This window comes from Nomascus leucogenys, chromosome 6 (assembly GCF_006542625.1).
Source record: "Nomascus leucogenys isolate Asia chromosome 6, Asia_NLE_v1, whole genome shotgun sequence".
NCBI lineage: Eukaryota > Metazoa > Chordata > Mammalia > Primates > Hylobatidae > Nomascus > Nomascus leucogenys.
The window spans coordinates 60,576,189-60,582,967 of record NC_044386.1 but is presented as its reverse complement, the minus strand read 5'-3'; positions in this window follow the sequence as shown (position 1 = coordinate 60,582,967).

Sequence of the window (6,779 nt, the reverse complement as noted above, 5' to 3'; positions counted from 1 at the left end):
AGAGCCATGCCCCAGCCTCCCTTTCTGCAGCTTCTAGGGCCCAAAGTGGCATAAACTGCAGATGAGCAAAGGTCAAGAGGCTGCCATGCCCCAGGAGGAGGAAAGGGCCCTGGGGTCCTGAAGGGTACAGGGCTCCAATCGCTGCTCTATGGCCAGCTCTGGAACGGGACCTGAGTTGTTCTCACCTGAGATCCCTGTGTATCCCACCTTCCTGGGGCTACATCCGCTCTGGGCTCTGAGAAGCTGTGGTCAGATTCCGCAGAAGCAGGGTCCCTGGCTGGCAGGGATTCTTACTCAGAGCGTAGCACTACTGGGGGCAGAGTCCCAGCTGGTAGAGTTGGAGGTCAGTTATCCATGGCTCCCATGGGACCAGTGCCCCCAGTGTCTGGGTGTGTCCGAATGTAAACTGCTATCAGCCTGGCCTATAAAGGCAGTTTATCTGCTTGTAAAGACAAATTTATCAAGACTTGTCTACCATGCCCACTCCCCTGAGGCAACTGCTTAGGAAGCCATGTTTATTACCACGTGACCCTCCCCTGATTCATGTATTTCCTGACACACAGGAAACCTGCAGACCTAACTTATACACAGGTGTCAGGGACTAATACTTCCAGGCACACGTACTTGCATTCTAAGGCAGGGTATTTTTGGTTAGTCTTTTGTAATGAAAATTTCTAAACTTTTTAAAAAAAAGTGACAGAGAAGAACACTGTAATTTTTTTTCTTGAGATGGAGTCTCGCATTGTCACCCAGGTTGGAGGGCAATGGTGCGATCTTGGCTCACTGCAACCTCCGCCTCCCAGGTTCAAGCAATTCTCCTGCCTCAGCCTCCCAAGAAGCTGGGATTACAGGCGCCCGCCACCATGTCTGGATAATTTTTTGTATTTTTAGTAGAGACGAAGTTTCACTATGTTGCCCAGGCTGGTCTCAAATGCCTGACCTCATGATCCACCCTTCTCGGCCTCCCAAAGTGCTGGGATTACAGGCATGAGCCACCTCGCCCGGCCTGTAATTTTTAAAAAATGGGGCCAGGCACGGTGGCTCATGCCTGTAATCCCAGCACTCTGGGAGGCCGAGGCGGGTGGATTGCTTGTGCTCAGGAGTTCAAGACCAGCCTGGGCAACATGGTGAAATTCCATCTCTACCAAAAAAATAATAATAATAATAGAAAAATTAGCTGCTTTGGGAGACCCAGGCAGGAAGATCGCTTGAGGCCAGTAGTTTAAGACCAGGCTGGGCAAAATAGTGAGATCTTGTCTCCATTAAAAAAATGTAAACAATGGGCCAGGCATGGTGGCTCATGACTGTAATCCTAGCACTTTGGGAGGCTGAGGCAGACAGATGACTTGAGGTCAGGAGTTTGAGATCAGCCTGGCCAACATGGCGAAACCCCATCTCTACTAAAAATACAAAAATTAGCCGGGCGTGGTGGTGCATGTCTGTAGCCCCAGCTATTCAGGAGGCTGAGGCAGAAGAATCGCCTGGGCCCAGGAGGTGGAGGTTGCAGTGAGCCGAGATCGTGCCACTGCACTCCAGCCTGGGTGACAAAGCAAGACTCCGTCTCAAAAAAAAAAAAAAGTAAAAAATGAAAAGCAAGATTGCTCAGATATGGTGGTGCACACCTGTCATCCTAGCTGCTTGGAAGGTGGGAAAATCACTTCAGCCCAGGAGTTCAAGGCTACAGTGAGCAACAATGGCAACACTGCACTTAAGCATGGGCGCAGAGCAAGACCCTGTCTCAAAAAAGGAAAAAGGCGGGCCGGGCGCGGTGGCTCACGCTTGTAATCCCAGCACTTTGGGAGGCCGAGGCGGGCGGATCACGAGGTCAGGAGATCGAGACCAAGGTGAAACCCCGTCTCTACTAAAAATACAAAAAAACTAGCCGGGCGTGGTGGCGGGCGCCTGTAGTCCCAGCTACTCGGAGAGGCTGAGGCAGGAGAATGGCGTGAACCCGGGAGGCGGAGCTTGCAGTGAGCCGAGATTGCGCCACTGCACTCCAGCCTGGGCGACAGAGGAGACTCCGTCTCAAAAAAAAAAAAAAAGAAAAAAAAGGAAAAAGGCGAATGGATGACAGTTTAATGATGAAATTTTAGGCCCTCACTTAAGAAGGTGAAGGAGGTGTTTGAGGGGCTGGAAGCTAAGATGGCAGCCAGGAAAATCCCAGGCTTTGGAAGAAGGCTGACAATCTGAGTTCAACTCAGCTTTGCCCTGCATTGGTTTTATAATCCTTGGCCAAATTTCACAGTCTGTTTTCACATCTGCAGATTGGGCTTGTTGGGAAGATAAAATGAGATGACGCATGTAAACATTTAGCATGGCATCCGAAACAGAGTCCCTGTCAGTAGACATTCATTCCTGTTCTTTATTTACCTCCCCACTCTCCCTGCCCTCCTGGCCAGGCTCTGGTGGCCAGTGCCTGGGCTTTCATCAGTGTGGCTCTCTTCCTGAGCAGGAGGAGGGGGGCCTCTAGGATGCATCTTGTCGACTCAGCTGTCACTTCTGTGGCCAGGAGGCATTATTATGATAGTTCCCTGCCTCTTCTGTTTCCTATCTTCTGAAGGGTTTCAGAGCCCTTTTTTTTTTTTTTTTTTTTGAGACGGAGTCTTGCTCTGTCGCCCAGGCTGGAGTGCAGTGGCGCGATCTCAGCTCACTGCAAGCTCCGCCTCCCGGGTTCACGCCATTCTCCTGCCTCAGCCTCTCCGAGTAGCTGGGACTACAGGCGCCCGCCACCATGCCCGGCTAATTTTTTGTATTTTTAGTAGAGACGGAGTTTCACCGTGGTCTTGATCTCCTGACCTCGTGATCTGCCCACCTCGGCCTCCCAAAGTGCTGGGATTACAAGCGTGAGCCACCGCGCCCGGCCGGGAGAGCCCTTTCAGGAAAAGAAACTAGATGAGAAGAGTCACTGTGTTTTGTTCATCTATTTACTTACTCATTTAACAAAGATTTTATGAGCTTCCCTGGTAGGCCAAACATTATGCTCAGTGGTTATTCAAGAGACACAGGATGGGCACAGTGGGTCACACCTGTGATCCCAGCACTTTGGGAGGCTGAGGCGAGAAGATTGCTTGAAGCCAGGAGTTCAAGACCAACCTGATCAACATAGTGAGACCTTGTCTCTATAAAAACTAAACAAAGGCCAGGCACGGTGGCTCACACCTGTAATCCCAACACTTTGGGAGGCTGAGGCGGGTGGATCACCTGAGGTCAGGAGTTTCAGACCAGCCTGGTCAACATGGTGAAACCTCATCTCTGCTAAAAATACAAAAAGTTAGCCGGGCGTGGTGGTGGGCGCCTGTAATCCCAGCTACTTGGGAGGCTGAGGCAAGAGAATCGCTTCAATCCAGGAGGCAGAGGTTGCAGTGAGCTGAGATCGTGCCATTGCACTCCAGCCTGGGCAACAAGAGCAAAACTCTGACTCAAAAAAACCCCCCAAAATAACAACAACAACAACAAACAAAACAAAAAACACACAAAGAAGAACAAAAGAGACACAGTTCCTGCCTTCATGGAAAGAACTTATAGTCTAGTGTGAAAATAAACAAACAATAATCAACTCATCAAATAAATGTAAAATTACAATTTCATTTAGTGATTTGAAGAAAAGTAGGAGGTGCTATATGAATGTCTAATGAAGGTGTAACCTGGAAAGTGATAACATCTGGACTGAGTTCTGACAGATGAGTAGAAGTTAACTTGGCCTAGGAGCCAGCAGGAATGGGCCTGGCAGAATGCAGAGGACATGCAAAGGCCCTGTGGCAGAAGGGAGATGGTGAGTACAAGGAACTAAGAGGGTCAATGGGGCTGGAACAGAGGGAGGAGAGAGGGAAAAGTGAGGCAGGAGAAAGGGTTGAGGTACCCAGGCAGGGCCCTGTAAGCCACGTTGAGGAATTTTGTCTCCATCTTAAGAGCATTGGTCAGTCACCGAAGAGTCTTAAGCAATGGTGCTTGGGCAAGTTGACATGTTCAGATTTAAACTTCCAAACAATCACCGTGGCCGTTGCACAGAAAGACAATCAGAGGGCACAGAAGGGCTGGTGGAGGCCAGCTAGAAGGCAATTGCAGTAGAGCTAGTAGGGAAGGTAGTGCTGTCAATGGCAAGAAGCAGGCAAATTGGACAGCTATTTAGGAGGTAACATTTAACAGATATTGACTGGTAATGGGCTGGGGACACACAAACATGCAAACTTTATGAAAGCCTACACAGGGACAGACAGATGCATTCATGCAGCCTCTGTGAACGTGTTTCAGGCCGGGCGCGGTGGCTCATGCCTGTAATCCCAGCACTTTGGGAGGCTGAGTCAGGCGGATCACCTGCTGTTGGGAGTTCGAGACCAGCCTGACCAACACGAAGAAACCCCGTCTCTACTAAAAATACAAAATTAGCCGGGCATGGTGGCACATGCCTGTAATCCCAGCTATTAGGGAGGCTGAGGCAGGAGAATCACTTGAACCTGGGAGGCGGAGGTTGCGGTGAGCCGAGATCGCGCCATTGCACTCCAGCCTGGGCAACAAGAGCGAAACTCCATCTCAAAAAAAAAAAACAAAAAAACAAAAAACAAAGCAAACGAAAAACAAAACATGTTTCATTTGTAAACTGGGGGTTGATAAGATTCTATATGAGCACACAGCATGGATACCATGAAGCTTGATGGCACACTAATGAGTGATGTCCATTATTTATAGCAAGAGGCTCCTTATTATATATCCTTCCAACTTAGCACTGACCCACATCTCCTCCCTGGCCTATTGGTACCACCATTCATCAGTAAGTTTGCCCAAAGATAAGGGAGCTCAAGATCCAAGATGAGATGAGAGATAAAAGCCACCAGGAGCACACAGCCACATCAGGGCAGAAAAAGAGCGCAGGGGCCTGGGCAGGGAGAAAGGTGCCTGCCTGCTCTCCTGGCTTGGGCCAGGTCCAGTGCTGAGATAAAACGGGCAGCAGGCAGACCCCAGCAGAACCAGGCTGCTCTTTTTAAATGTCTTTTATTTTATTAAAAATTGTATTATAGCCGGGCGCAGTGGCTCAATCCTGTAATCCCAGCACTTTGGGAGGCCCAGATGGGCAGATCATGAGGTCAGGAGATCGAGACCATCCTGGCTAACATGGTGAAACCCCGTCTCTACTAAAAATACAAAAAATTAGCCGGGCATGTTGGCAGGCGCCTGTAGTCCCAGCTACTCCGGAGGCTGAGGCAAGAGAATGGCGTGAACCCGGGAGGCGATGCTTGCAGTGAGCCAGTCGCGCCACTGCACTCCAGCCTGGGCGACAGAGCGAGACTCCGTCTCAAACAAACAAACAAAAAAAAAACAAAAAAAAAGAATTAAAAAACAATATCATTTGCAAATACTTTGCAGGAAGGCAGCTCAAATCAAGGAAAGGGCCTAAGATTAAGATTGGCAGTCAAGAGACCTGAGGTCTGGAGCTGGCCCTGTGTCTATGAAGAAACCAAGGCCAAATCTCTGGGCCTCAATTTGCTGTATGTAAGGGGAAGGGTTTTTTTATTTTTTATTTTATTTTATTTTTTGAGCTGGAGTCTAGCTCTTTTGCCAGGCTGGAGTGCAGTGGTGCGGTCTCGGCTCACTGCAATCTCCACCTCCCGGATTCAAGCAATTCTCCTGCCTCAGCCTCCCGAGTAGCTGGGACTACAGGCACGCGCCACCATACCCAGCTAATTTTTGTATTTTTAGTAGAGATGGGGTTTCACCATGTTGGCCAGGATGGTCTCAATCTCTTGACCTCGTGATCCGCCCACCTTGGCCTCTCAAAGTGCTGGGATTACAGGTGTGAGCCACCATGCCTGGCTGGGTTGTTTTTTAAAATTTATTTTTTCAGACACTATGTTGCCCAGGCTGGTCTTGAACTCCTGACCTCAAGCAATCCTCCTGCCTTGGCCTCCCAAAGTGTTGGGACTACAAGTGTAAGCCACGGTGCCCAGCCAGGGAAAGGGTTTTAGCTGAGTCTCCTCTGACAGCTCTTACACTCTCTGCCTAAGCAAATACTGAACTTCATGAGTCCGTCCAAGGAACAGTTGGCTCTGTACACTCTGCCAGAGAAGTTCTTGGGGATCACTGAGGGTCTGAACAGGTGAAGGACAGATGAAGGCAGGGCTGGAGGAGGGAACCACATGGCAGTGTGCAGGGTGGCCTGGAGTTCCATCAGGAAGCTGGCACAGAGCCTAGATTAAGGGCAGCAGTGGGAACAGACAAGAGATGGATGTGAGTGATTACCATGGAAGACTGGTATGTGGAGGTCATCACGGTGTGTCTCTCTCTTCATTATGGAAGCATCCCATGTTCCCCGAAGGGATCTTGGAAAATATTTTTAAAACTAGAAAGAAGAAATGTTATCCTACAGTCTCACCATTCAAATACCATCACTTTCACTACTTTGATGGAATACCTTATAGCCTTTCTTCTCTTCACATGTAGTTTTTCTTATTAGTATGTAAGAAGCAGCATAAGGTAGTATGGAAAGTATGGCTTTTAATGTCAAAAAGACTTCAAATACAATCCTGGCTCTGTCACTTTTTTAAAAGAATCATTTCGACTTTTATTTTATTTACTTATTTTTGAGACAGGGTCTAGTTCTTTCACCCAGGCTGGAGTGCAGTGGCATGATCATAGTTCACCGCAACCTTGACCTCCCCGACTCAAGCAATCCCCCCACCTCAACCTCCTGAGTAGCTGGTACTACAGGCATGCGCCACTATGCCTGGCTAATTTTTTGTATTTTTTTTTATACAGACGGGGTCTTGCCATGTTGCCTAGGCTGG